The 15,175-nt window shown below is 36.1% G+C and overlaps 1 protein-coding gene across 2 annotated transcripts in view; it reads left to right on the top strand.

The window, feature by feature from the left end:
* Nell1 (neural EGFL like 1) overlaps window positions 1-15,175 on the top strand; it is an 840,108-nt gene that overhangs the window by 389,415 nt on the left and 435,518 nt on the right. The window lies entirely within an intron of this gene.

Below are 15,175 nucleotides of genomic sequence, written 5' to 3'. Positions count from 1 at the left end.
ACTTAAAGGTATCAGTGCTAAAAATAGAAACTATCAAACCATTTTCTTTCCATCACAAGGAGAACTATTTTTTTATATTAAGAACATGTACTTTGGGAAAGATAAGTATTAAATTGGAAAGGGTGGCAGGAGTATCTCATGGTCCAGGGAATAGACATGGGAACCAGTCAAGGTTATATTTGCTTATTTTCAGTGTCCCATCTCTTCTCACTATGTCCCTGTGGCTGGCACTAACTGTAATGCCAAAGACAGTCACTGTCTCTGTGTGAGTTGTGCTGGCTTTGTGGAGTACCTGGTTTATAGTTGCAAAGTATTTTTTAATTATGTATCTGCAGGTATCAACCTTACATTGATTTGGGCTATTAAAAGATTCCAGTCTTTATTCTCTTGGATTAAATGAATTCAAATGCCCAACTGCCACCTATACACATAAAGGACTTCTTGAACTCATGGTTTCAGTCATGTTGTACCTTTTCCTAACTTCTGCATCTTTCTTTCTGTCCTAATGATATTGGCATATAAAAATTACATTCTTTAATCATAAAGTAATGCCACTTTTCTTAATTTTTCTAAATGAGCTTTACAGAAGTGCAGAAAGTTACAAAAATTATGGAAACACATATGTCTAAATTCCTTTGTCATTGATTGTATGTTTACAAGTTGTTCTTCTCCAGGTGAAGGGAATGGAGAGCTCAGATTGATAAAGGTTTCTGAGGGTACATAAACCAAATGCAATTTAACAGTCTTATACATAGCATAATTAAAAATTCCTAGGAAAACATGAAAGGTTTTATAAACTTAGCATGCTGAGATCTAATTTTTTTTAAAGGTTTAAAGTTCTTTTGGACCTCTAAACAAACATGATGTAAAAACCTCAGATGTTATAGGTGACTATCACTCTATTCTTAATAGTATACAGAGCTCGTAACTTATTTTAACCATAAGATTAGAAGAAGCCAGTGCGTCTCCTCCAGACACAACAGCTCATAACTAAGGAAACCTTAAGGACAACCCTATTGTATGGAGGGCCTTGTTGAAATTATATCAGAACGTCGCTTCTGCTCTTAAGTTTTCATTGAGGAAGGGGGAAGCAAGTTGTTACTTGCTAAATTCCTATTAAAGTCAGATGTTCTGCCTGGTAGTTTGTATATGGAATGAGATGGAAAATGTACTATCTTAGGAAATGGCTCCAGAATTTCTTATGTAAAGTGAACTATGTTTTTTGGAATAAAAGGCAAAAGTGCACCCATCCTCATACACACAAAAATGTAAATGACCCTGAAGGGGAAAAAAGTCTATGTTATAAACATATACTTTTGTTTTGTTGTGTATGTGTGCATGTGTATTTTGCCTGAGAGGGAATAGCAAAGTTAGAAATTGCAGAAGAAATAAAATTAGATAGAGAGGAGAGGAAGGAATCAGAAGGAGAAAGCAGGCTGCTATGGGAGGAGAGATGGAAGGTTTTTAAAACAGCAGCAATGTTTCATGTGTGGCTTATCCACTATTTGCTATACAAAATGCTGTGTTAATCTTCCTCATGACCCTGAAATCCTCAGCAAGTCCACCTTCCCCTACTGCTGGGTAGCACTGCCCCCAACACTAGGACACATGTTCACCTGGTAGACAACAGAAATGGCACCTGTCACGCAGGATGTTGGGATGGAGGAGGCAGAGGAGCCATCATAGTGGGACCGTCTCTGTCCCTCCTGATGCCCCTTGACTCCCACTGCCACACACTTACTTAACCATACTGCATATCTTTTGTCACTGCCTCTTTTCAGGAATTTCATAAATTATAATGGGGACTTTGGACTTCCTCGGGTCATACAGCAGAGAAGATCTTCTTCATCCCAAAGCACTCCTTGGATTCCAGGTTCCTTCCAAGCGACTCACTGCTACATTTTTTTCTGCTTCTCTGCACAGCAGGAATTAATCTGTCTGTGGGTGTCATCCTCATTTGCCTTCACTCACCTTATACTTCCACCCTGACCTTACAAAGAGACCGTATTTGTCAGGGTCCTCAAGAAGTTCCTTTTGCTAAATCTAATGTTCTCATCTCAGAAGCAGTTGGCACAGCATTTAACACACTTTCTTCTTTGAAACACATTCTTCTCTTGGCTTCTGTGAGGTCCTGTTTCTAACTTTTCTTTCTGTCTCACTGGCCACTCCTGCCTAGTGTTTCTGGATCAGCACTATTTTCTCTGCTGACCTTTGAAAGGTTTAGGGTGCCATAGGTCTCTGTCCTCGTCCCATTCATTTATATATATATATATATATATATATATATATATATATATATATATATATATATATAATTATTATTATTATTTTCGATGCCTTCATCAACTTTACGACTCTAACTGCATCTCAATATCAGTAACTACTAATTTCTATCTCCAGTTAACATCTTCATACTGAGCTTCTGAATCATATATTCAACTTGACATCAAAGGATAGACGTTTAAGAATGCATTTTATACTTAACATGTATAAGACAAAACCCTTAATTTCCTTCCACTTCTGCAAACCTCCTCCTCTTCCAATTTTTCCCATCTCAGCAAATCAAAGTACCATATGTGCAGATTTTCAAGATACAAAACAGGGTTATATTGGTTCCATTTCCTCCCTAGGGGCGATAGTTGATTACCCTTCCACTTTAAAGCAATTCACCAGTCTTATTAACTCTACCCTTCATACTATGTCCCTGGTCTGTCCACATCCTATATTACCATCCTAGTAGACTTTTCCAGTGGCTACCAAGCTTGCTCCTCTGTAATGCATTCTTCACATATCAACCAGAGCAAATTTTTAAAAAACAGAAGTTATACAAATATGCTTAAAACACTCATGTATATTTCATTAGATAGAAAATCAAATCCGTACCTCTTATTTTGATGTATAACCCTGTGTGATTCTTCTCTCTTCCTGTCCAGTTTCATCTTATATCATTTCCCTCCTTGCCATTTATGACATGACCCTTGTCTTCTCCATTAAATAAGCTTGTTTCTGCATTAGTTCCTATGTATGAACTGTTGCCCCTGATTTAATGTCTTTTTAGCATGATATCAGAATAGGAGATTTTTTTTGTCATTTAGATCTCAGCCTAAAAATGATCAACTCAAAAAGGCTTTTGTCAATCAATATAAGTATTTTTTCTGTCATAACACCTGATTTCAATTCTCTCCATGTTACTTATCACTATATAAAGTGTTTTTATTTTTAATTTATAAGTGATTTTTTATTTGTCCCTTCCTATTAGAATGTAAACTCAGAGCAGGGACCATTTTCATTTTGTTTCCTATTGTATCTTGACTATTTAGGACATTGCTTGGCACAGAACAGTATCCAGTTAATATTAGTTGAGTGAAAGAATGAATAAACCTAATTGACCTTTGACAAACTCGTTTGTAAAATATTTCTCATACATGTCATACCTACAGGTCCTTGTGAACTTCACTGGTATGATACATGTGAAAATATTTAACATGGTGCTTACATCAGCCAGCATAAGATGTTTTATAGTAATAGACAAGCCTCAATAAGAGTGACTTAAAATAAAGTTTTATTTCTTATGCTATTTGTCTACCACTGATCAACAGAGGTGTTCTGTTTATAATTACTATGGAATACCGTCTAATGGATTAGTCAGTATGGTGAACATTGCCAGTCACTAAGACAGGGAAAAGAGAGCCTGGAGGGTCCTCCACCAGCCATTGCATGTTCTGCCCAGGGAGTGACACATATTTCCCTGACTGGTCACTAGTCCCATTTACCCACACAGGAATGAGGAAATGCAGCTGTACCACCTGTTTTGGTGGAGAACCAGAAGTAGTAGATGAGAGGTGCTAATGAATGTCATGACTGATACTGCACAGATCCTCAAGAAAGGAAGTTCTTTTGACGTGCAAAGCTGCGGGTCAATCTTCTGTCAATATCAATTTGGCAATATGATAGGGAATGTAGATTAAAAATAATCACAATACTAAGCATGGTGTATTAAGTACTATGATGGAAGAATAAACAAAATTCAGTAAGAAAAGGATCCTTGATTGCAAAGATGGGGTATTTGGAATTTATGTATGTTTATTCTTGAAAGTCAAGAGAAGTTATTGGAATTTACTGGAGCTTATTGGCAGGTAATGTCTGTATTGGGTTAGAATTTACAATGGGGGTATGGATAGAAGAGAATAGTGCAAATGATGAGCTTTCTTCCAGGACATCATTTTTCCTCTTAGACCCAATTCAAGGAACTCCATTAGACACTTATATATAATAATATAAGTATATAGTAATATACTTGAGTCTCTGGAATCCTCACATTAACTTTGGTATTACTTTAATCAATTTTTTTTCCTGCTATAACTAAAATACCCAACAAAAAACATTTGAGAGGAGGAAAAATTAATTTGGAGCTCACAGTTTCAGAGGTGTCTACCTGTAGATAGCTGGCTCCGTTGCTCTGGGCCTAAGGTGGGGTAGAACATCATGGCAGAAGGGTGTGGTGGAAGAGAGCAGCTCAGGTCATGGCACCAGAAAGCAGAAAGCTCCCCTCACCATGGACAAAATACAAACCCCAAAGGTATACTCCCAGTGACCCAACTTATCCAGCCACATCCTACCTGCGTATAGTTACCATCTAGTTAATCCCTATCAGAGGATTAATGCATGGATTAGGTTAATGTTCTCATGACCCAATCGTTTCACCTCTAAACTTCCTTGTATTGTCTCACAAATGAGATTTTGGGGAACACTTCATATCTAAACCGTAACAAATGTCCAGGAAATAAGCCTGTTAGGCCAAATGTGTTCTCTTCTCCAAGTCATATCCTGTCCCCACTCTAATTTCTGCCATTTTTTATTGGCAAATAAAACTTTTCTGAAATGGTTATTCATGGTTACAATGTGACAAATTAGGTATATAGTAGATATATTTTTTCCTAGGTATTTCATTTCCAGATGAAAATTTTCCTGAAGAAATTTCCATCATTGACTTTCCTTATTTCCAAAGATTATTGTAGTTTCTGTCCCAAATCAATTAATACCTGCTGTTGCGGTTCACTGTTAGTTTTCCATTATGTCAATGTCATATCTGTTTTTCTGCTACTGTTATATATGTCATTTAGCTTTGACACTCAATTCTTAGAAGTCAGTAGTCATACTGAAAAATTTCATTCAACCAGAAATTGGTGATCCTAGAGTTAAAGAAGAGATATCAGCTTTGGTGGTTTATTGTATGTTTGTTTGATACATTCATTTATGCATTGATTACTTCATGCACATACTCAATATGCAATTTGTGTTTGTCTTGAGTGTTAGAAAATGTAGGCCCCAAGATTAGGGACAAATGACCTCTATGCCCATGGGGTTCATGGCTAATGAAACATCATCTTCAAATGAGAAAACTCAAATGTCCACTCATCATCAAATACTCTTCCTTTGTCAAATCAATCCTGCAAAGTCGTAACAGAGTTTAAGTAAGTATCAGATGCTTAACTCTCTGTGGAGGTTAATCCTTGAAAAATTCTAAAAAAGGAGTCCCAAAACTGTTTTTCCCAATTCTAAGCTGCCAACAACAGTTGATTGCCAATTTTCAGAAGACTGTACTTGAGAGCAGATGCTGAACATAAAGCTGGAAGAGAAAGGCAATGCAGTGAATGGAAAAGAAACTTTAGCTTTTATTCATTTTTTTTGGTTAAAATTAAGAAAAATTCATATCTATGGAATAAGAAAGCTCTCAGAATTTAGCACTGAGAATAATTATCTAGAACTTAAAAGTGTGCAATAATTTAATCATTGCCTTGGGGACTTAGGGCTCCCTGACATGACCATGCATTTTATATGAAGCTTGTACTTTTTGTTTGTGAAAGTTTCTCTTGGCCTTTTGAAGGGTGAAATCTAAAACATTTGCCTCTGACACTGGAGGAAGCTTTTGGCTGTGCAATATGTACGTGAGTCTCCATCATTTTATCTCCTGTAAGAGATGCCTCAGTTGCTCTTTTATGAATGCTGAAAATGGAGGAGGCCTGATTGGGGTTTTGTGTGTGTCGGGGGGTGGCTTTTCTTTTTCCCACAGTCTTTTGATTATTGGACGGTCAACCTGCTTGATTTATTGGCCTCTGACTTTCATTTATTCCCAGTTAAACTCCTTGGGTATTTTTTTTGGCTGTTTGATAAGATGTTATCATTAGATACACAGGCAGTTTTAAAGGAGGATACTTGTGATTTACAACAAAAGCATGCAGCAATAAGACAGGTGCTTGACAGTAATGGCTAAGCATTCATTTTTATGCCAAAAACTTCCCATGAAGGTAAGACATAAAAGGCGAAAAGTGAGATAACAAATATCTCATGTGATTTCTATTAGCTTGCTAAAAGGATTTTTATTTTCTTGATATTGGCACTGAAGAAACCTTGAAGGAAGTGTATGTTTGAAATAGAGCAAGTGTAAAGAGTTAGATAATAATAGCCTATTAACTTAATGGCTTGAATTAAGCATCCTTTAATAAAAAGAGGTTAGGTAACTTTTTAAATACCTTGGGAGTGAAAGTTAGCTGTTAGAAATTTTAGGTGAGTTCTCTGCAATATGCTCGTGACCCAGGGTTGATGAAATAACAAAGCATTTTCAAATATGAGATACTGAATGTTTTCTCACTGAGCATAGACATATGAAATGGAGCTAAAATAGGACATTTTCCCATTTGGTAGAACAAGGTCATAAATTATCCACCTATTATCCTTATCTTTTCAGCACATACCATGTGCTTGCTTTTTTTTTTTTTTTTGGCAGTCTCTTAGCAGTAAGGGACAAGTTCCTGGTCATTGCTTGGCTTTCAGTCTCAGAGCAGGTGACATAATTATAATAATGAAGCAGGTTATGGGCCTATAGACTATTTTACTTTAAAACATGCTGTGTCAAGTGATTTATGGAATGCAGAACTACATGTTGAGGTTTATTAAAGATGCCAGATACATTAAATTTATTGACATATTGAATAAGAAAAGTTGAAGATATCTTCCTTCAACATCTGGATGTATTAGTTAGCTGTTAGAAATTTTAGGTGAGTTCTCTGCAATATGTTCATGACCCAGGGTTGATGAAATAACAAAGCATCAACCTAGAAGGTCTGATGATAGTTATGAGATATTTTTTCCTTTGTTTGGATTTGTTTGGTTGGTATTTCACTCTTTTTTTTTTATTTTTATTTTTAAGGAGGTAGTTTAACCTCCTTCTTATTCTATCCCCAGAAAAGGAATGTGACTGTACCAAAAACAGGATTCCAAAATCCTAATCCATTAAGGCAGGCATGGTCAATCCTCACTTGAGATTAACTAAAACAACAAAGTGATGCTTAGAACCTGTCCTTGGAGATTTTAATTTCCTTTGGTTTAGGATTGCCATCAAGCCGTGGGAGTTTTGCTCAAACATCTAGGTGATTCCAATGTGCAGTCAATTTTGAGACTCATTGCTTTAGCATGGAACAGAGAGGGTTGGAGTATAGGGAAAATATTAAAGAGTAATGAGAGGGCTGGGGTTGTGGCTCAGTGGTAGAGCACTCGCCTAGCACATGTTAGGCCCTGTTTTCGATCCTCAGCACCACATTAAAAAAAAAATCAATAAATAAAATAAAGGTATTGTGTCCAACTACAACTTATTAAAAAAAAGGGAATGAGAGAAAAATTGGCTGCTATATTGAAGACTAGAAAAGAAGAATCTTAAACTGGTAGTGGGAGACATGGAGCTGGGAGGTAATGAAAGCTGAGACTTGGATGTTTCTTGGAGGAAAAGCCCTGCATCCGGAGGTGCACTCTGGAATGTGTAAGCTGTGGAAGTCTCTGCTGGTGGGAGATGCTGAATCTCCAACTGGGGCTAGGCTGAGGCAGTGCATGGAGGAGCCCTTAAGACGAAAGGGGCTTTTCTTGGTGGTCTGCATGCTCCCCGGGCCAGGGTCAGGCCACTCCTTCTCTGCCAATGCCTTGACTCTTTGGAATCCTCCAGAGCCATGACACAATCTGATAGAGATGACGAGTGCAAAAATTGATCAAGGCATCTTCACAGATGAATAGGAGCCCAGAATCAGTCATCAAGTTGAACTGAAGAAATTACAGAAAGTTCCTTAGTTGACACCCTATTCAAGTCTTCATGCATGTACTTTGTATAATGATGTTCATCACATTCCACCATCTTTGCTAACCCCCTGCCCCCTCCCTTTCCCTCCCACCCCTCTTCCCTATCTAGAATTCATCTATTCCCCTCCCATGCTCTCCCTCCCAGTCCCACTATGAGTCAACCTCCTTATATCAGAGAAAACATTCGGTATTTGTTTATGGTATATATGTGTATTAAGAATTGTAATGCAAAAAAAAAGAGAATAGCATTACCTTGGATTAGGTAGAGGGAAGTGAAAGGAGGGGAAGGCTGATGTATGCAAAAAATAAAAAAAGTTACCTTAGTTGCACAAACAGCTTTGTGACTGGGCTGATCTATTCAGCACACAGTGAAAATAATCAGTCAATAAAGGGAGAAAATAAAGTTAAGAGACCTCCCCTAAAGAGGGATTGAAGAAGACAATTCATAGAAAGTTTAGTTTTTCAGATTGATTTAATTTTTTTATATGTAGTACTGGAGAGAGCAATATTTAAAATAATGCTGAGGTTTATTAAAACAGTAAATATATCTTAGGATATCATAGGGTGTTTACCTTGAAATTTTATGACAAAAATAAATCTAAAGAAAGTGTCCTGTGTTTGGCTTTTTTTTTGGGTGTAGGTGGAGATTCCTTTTTATTCTAATGTATATTATAAAGAATCAGAATACATCTACTGCTGTAGAACAACCAGGAAAAATGGTAGAGTTTGTTCCCAGGTGTTTGTGCACAAACCTATTTAAATACTATGTTGTCCTTGACCCAAATTCATCAAGAAAGACTTGTTAATGTTTTTGTACATTCTCTTATTGGAGTTGTGCATTCAGAATGACAATTAAGCTTTTCATGTAAGGTAGGAGTTTGATTAAGAATGATTTAGCAAAAAATTGTAAAGGTGAGTCTGCAGCCCAACCATATCCACATTTGGGCCATGTAATAAGTGGACTTTGCTCTTTAACATCTTAGGATCCTGTTCTGTATTTTTTTATTCCACCTTAAAGTTAGGGTACATGCACACATATATAGTTATTTCCAGACTATTCTAAATTATAGTGATGTGTCCTAGGATTTTGTTTTCTATTTCTAAGACAATTGAGAATTTATTCTACCTATTCTTGGGTCAGAATTAAATCTCCATTTTTTTAAAAAAATTATTGTATAAATTCTACTGGCTGCAACTTTTAACTCTACCACTTATTAACTCTATGAATTGAAAAACAATTTAAATTCTCTGCTTCTTTGTCAGTGTCCACCTCAGAGAGTTGTTAAAGGACATAGTGACACAGTGTGTATAATTCATTAATTCCGGTTAATTCAGGTGGTTTTAGCTTCAAGAATTCAAAAAACAGAACAACAACAATTAATGATTAAACTAACTTGAATGAAAAATTTGTTCTCACGATAGACAGACTACAGAAGGGTAATTTTTTCAGAATCAGTTAATTCATCTGCTCCATGACATTTTCAGTGATGTAGTTTCTTTCCAACATTTTACTTTCTTATTTTTAGCATGATAGTTTGGAAATTGACCTTGCTCTCTTCAAGGTCTCACAATTGTGAAAACAACTCTTAACATTAAATCTGTGCTTAACCATGTCCCAAATTCATAAGAGAAAAGAGAATTCTCTTTTTATAATCCCTTTTTAAGACCAAGGATAACTATCTCAAGACACATCCCAGTACATTTTTTTCCATGTCTCTGGCAAAAAGTAATAATAATAATAATAATAATAATAATAATTTGGTATATTTATTCATAAAATATATGTTGGAGAGATAATTATATTTACCTTGAATCAAGATATATCAAGAAGAAGAGAAAGAAGAGAAAGAGAAGGAGGAAAAGAAAAGAGAGAGAGAGAGAGAGAGAGAGAGAGAGTGAGTGTGTGTGTTTGTGTGTATAGTTGTATGGGCAATTGACAGTGTGTATTAGAGTATATCCAAAGATTTAAAAATATTTTTCAAGCTTAGGAGTATTGAAAAGAAATGCTAATTAAGCTGGGCTCAGTGGCTCATGCCTGTAATCCCAGTGGCTTGGGAGGCAGAGGCAGGAGGATCATGAGTTCAAAGCCAGCCTCAGCAACTTAGCAAGGCCCTAAGATCTTATTGAGACTCTGTCTTAAAACATAAAAAGGGATGGCAATGTGGCTCAGTGGCTAAGCCCCTCTGGGTTCAGTCCCTGGTACCAAAAAAAAATAAAATGACAATTAAAGAAATACCAATTATACTAACTCTGTTTGTGCCTATCAGTATGTGGATATATTGACATATTTATATAGATGTCGATCATGCATTTCAAGAGATGGTTCAGGCAATAGGTGCTTTTATACACTGCTGATGGGAATGTAAAGCATACTACCTTTCTTGAGGTTAATTAAACAGTGTATATAAAAAGCCTTAGAAGTACTTATAGAAATTTATCCCAAGGAAACAGTCACAATTATTTACATCAGAAGATTTTCTTTTCATTGTCACCACTTATTTATTATTTGTAAAAAAAAAAAAAACTGTAAGCAGTCTAAATATGCACTAGTACAGATTTTTAATAAATTATAGCTTATCCATATAGTGGAATAAAATGCATATTAAAATAAAGTCATTGAATAGTCAGTAAAATAAATAATGACTATTTAAAATAATGACTATTCAATGTCAATGGAAAATTCTCACCATATAGCATGATAAGATTTAAGCCAGTATATATTTTATTTTCCAATTAAAATAATCAATAAATATTATGGAAAGATACACATACACAAACACATATACAGACAAATAGAAACAGAACAGGGAGTGTTCCCTACCCCAGATTAACATGTAGCAGAGGGCAACTGAGTAAATGTTCATACCTGACACCTTTTCTTTACATGTTTATGTATTTTCAAAAATTTCTATGGAATAAAACACGCATTATGTTTTATTATCAATAATCATTGATACAGTATTAAAAACCACAAAAATACTGGGTTAAGGTGACATTGAGTTTTTTCCCCCTCAAAGTCTCCAAAGTGTTATCCCACTAAATTAAAAATATAATAAGTGTTTATGACTTGATAGTGCTAATGGCTTTCATGTTCAGTGACATAGATTATGGGTCTGAGCTAAGGAGATTAAAAGCAATGGCTGTGCTTTATCAAGTTCCTGGAGGATTTGAATGGCCAACATGGCAACTGAAGGACACTTGCAATTACGATGTTGTCTTAGTCCATTCACTTTGCTATAACAGAATGTCATATCTGAGTGGTTTATAAACAACCTAAATTGTGTCTCACAGTTCTGGTGCCTGGGAAGTTCGAGATCAAAGTGCCAGCAGATTCAATGTCTCCTGAGGGCCTATTCCTCATAGATGGCATCTGTGTCTTCACATGGTGGAAGGGGTGAGGGATCTCCCTGGGGACTTTTTTAGAGGGAGATTAATGACCTAATTATCTCCCCAAATCCTTTCTTCCTAATACAAGTGATTCAGGCATTAGGGTTTCAATATATGAATATTAGGGGGAATGCAAACAGATCATTGCAGGTGCTGTTTTCACCTTTTGAGCACCTGGTAAGTGATCTGCTGGTCAGGTCCTACCACTATCTCTCATAAGCTCTAGCAGAGTTCCAGAATTAAGGCAGTTGATCCAGATTTTTCTGCACCAGAGCCAAGACAAAGAGATACTAGGCAGAAACCAAAAAACCCCCCAGATTTTCCGCAAGAAAATGACAACTAATGAGAATAAGCCAACATGGATTCTCATTTTTCCCCTGCCACCAGCTCATCAAATGAATGTCACCTGGTCAAGTGTGAGTTTTTTTTTTTTTTTTTCCTTAGCTCAGTTGTTTTCAGGTAAAGGATTTGGAATTACAAATAAGGTGTCTTTTAAAAAGAATTCAGTTTCTTAAAAAAAAAAGAGTAATTTTACAAACTATTACTTTTCTAATTCTGTGATTTTGTAAGATATGGTTCCTGACCTCTAGGACTTTATGGTTTCTTTGGGAGACATAAAATTTACATTTAAGGAGAATAATTTTATAGAGCATATAACTGAGTGCTAAATTGTGAGATACGGGCAATAAATGATATGGGAAAGAGCACTGGTACCAGATTAAAAGAGGATATTAATTACTAAGTGGCAAAGGGACTGTGCTTTCCACCTTCCCACAGGGTGCCTGAGAGTCTGGGTTTGATATAGGGAGGGAGCGAGAGTCAGAGCACTGAGAAGTAATAAGGTACATGCTGCTTTAGAAATGGGTCCATCTTTGTATTTGTTGATCTGCAGTGCAACCTGGAGGTACTGTGTAGAAGTGAAAAGAACAGAGGCTCTGAGTCAGACAGGCCTGGATTCCTGCTCCAACTTGGACATTTATTAGCAGCATCAACCTGAATTGACTTCAGGGAAAGAGACTCATCTTCCTCCTAGAATCTTGCAAGAAGTGAATAAGAAAATATTTGTAAAATGCTTGGAAAAATGCTCAGCACAGATTAAATGTTTAATAAATCCTAGTCATTACTATCTCTAATGTACAGGCCAGGAATCTAACTTGAGGTGCAGCAAGATTAAGGAACTTGTCTTTATCCATAGGACAAAAAGTGGTGAAGCAGGTTTAAGAACTCACATGCCTTCCTGAGATTCAAATACAACCTCCATTGGAGCACTTTTAAAATGTTTCTATTGGTGAATTATAGTTATAAATAATAATGAGGTTCATTTTGACATGTTCATAAATGCATATAACATCATTAGCTCCCTTTCAGTCCGCGTTTTTTCCTTTTGCCCTCCTCTCCTTTCTGATTCCCTTCTCCTACTCTATGATTCCCTTCTTCTACTCTATCAGTGGTCTTCTTTCTATTTATTTATTTGTTTATTTATTTATTTTTAACTGTGCATTATAATTCTATATAAAAGTGGAATGCATTGGGTTGTATTCATACATGCACATATCATAATCGTTGGAGCTCTTTTGAAGACACAATTAGAATCCTGATACAGTATGTACTAAGAAAGCAATAGCAATTGTTAGAAGGAAATAAAAGAACATGGGGCTTGGGACACAGAGAATCTATATTTAATGTATGGCTCTGCATGGACTTAAAAGCTTTGGGATCTTGGGCATATTCCTTAAGCATTTCATGCCTTCATTGACAGCCTTGAAAGAGAAGGTCAACTTTTCAGATTTAAACATATGAAGGAGCTCCACCCAATAACAGGCTCACAGGTGATGCTCAACATGGAAACCCTAAGACCTGTAAACCAAATTACCCTCTCCCCCTTCTCATCAAAAATCTCCTGAAATATTTTAAAAGACATTAAGGCATCTTGGATACACTTGATAAGTGGCTTGCCTTGAAAAACCCAGTCTCTGAAGATGAAGTACAGATTCTCTGGAACAAGAGCCTTCAGTGAGGTGTTTTTGGCTGACGGGTTAAGGAGACTAATGTGAAGTAAACTTCACAAGAGGGTTTGTAGCTATCCAGGAATACGTGCCTTTATTTAAAGGACATTTTTTGGAGCTATGAGTTTGTGAGTTGTTGTAGAACAGGCCCTTTGGAATATGATCTGTAGACTCCCTTTACAAAGTTGTTTGTGCCCTGAGAAGGGAAGTCCCTTGAACTGTGAACAACTTTGGCATTTATCAGCCCTGCTGGTATCTGGCTAGTCCTTAGGGGTGGTCATGGGACAAGCTGTTTTCAAGAGATGGATGAAAGGCTGGACACTTGGTCTAAGTGGACACCAGAATGGGTTTGTTGGTGCTCAGGAAAAATTCTTAGAGGTAATGTGCAGCACACAGAGAGAGGTGCAAAGAAAACAGCAAGTTTAATAAACCACAAAATATTTTATTATAAAAGTAATATATAAATACTGTAGTAACATTAAGAAATTCAAAAGAAGGAGAAGAAAATAAAAATCATCAATAGCATTTCAACACTTAGAGAAGTATAAATATTCATCGCCTCTTGATCTCCTGTTGCCTTTCTGTCTTTACCATCTTTGCCTATCAGATATGTGCATTTTTCTCTCTCTCTCATGATGGTCATCCTTTCATCCCTGTTTGGATGAAGAGTGAGTCACAGAACAATGCTCAGGCTAGCCCAGTGCAGGAAATACACATACTTGGGGATTCATGGAGGGGGAAGAGTTATAGTTTTTCTGTTCATTTAGAAACATTTTATAAAAAAGTAAGATATACTAAGTTGTTTAATCTTAACAAATTCTGTGAGGTTGTAAGGACCCCACATAATTGTTCATGAAAGCATGTATCTAATAGTGGTGCCCCTGCCTTGATAATGATTCATTATTTTCATATATATATATATATATATATATATATATATACATATATGCATATATTTATATATATTTGATCTAATTAGTTCTAATTAGATAATGATGCATTTTTCCTCATATATATATATATACACACATATATATTCTAATTAGTTATACATGAAAATACAGTGCATTTTGATACATCATACATAAATGGAGTATAACTTCATTGTTCTGGTTGTACAAGATGTAGAGTTACACAGGTCATGTAAAAATATATATATGTATATATCTTTATAATGTCTAATTCATTCTATTATCATTCCTACCTCATACCCTCTCCCCTCCCTCATTCCCCTCTGTGTAATCTAAAGTATCCGCATTCTTCCCTGGAGCCCTACCCTTCATTGTGAATTACCATCCACATATCAGAGAAAACATTTGTTTTTTGTTCTTTAGGATTGGTTTATTTTGCTTAAAATGATATTTTCCAGTTCCATTCATTCACTGGCAAATGCCCTAATTTTGTTCTTTAAGCCTGAGTAATATTCCATTGTGTATATATACTACATTTTTGTGTTAAAGGGCACCTAGGTTGTTCCATAGTTTAGATATTGTGAATTGAGCTGCTGTTAACATTGATGGGGCTGCGTCACTGTAGTATGCTGATTTTAAGTTCTTTGTGTATAAACCTACGAGTGGGATAACTGGGGCAAATGGTGGTTCCATTCCAAGTTTTCTGAGGAATCTCCATACTGCTTCCTATGGTGGCTGCACCAA

This window comes from Marmota monax, unplaced genomic scaffold (genome assembly GCF_021218885.2).
Source record: "Marmota monax isolate L192 unplaced genomic scaffold, Marmota_monax_Labrador192_F-V1.1 WCK01_AAM20220418_F8-fsc00061, whole genome shotgun sequence".
Classification (NCBI taxonomy): Eukaryota; Metazoa; Chordata; class Mammalia; order Rodentia; family Sciuridae; genus Marmota; species Marmota monax.
The sequence above is the reverse complement of the archived record's forward strand: the minus strand, read 5'-3'. Positions and strand labels throughout refer to the sequence as shown.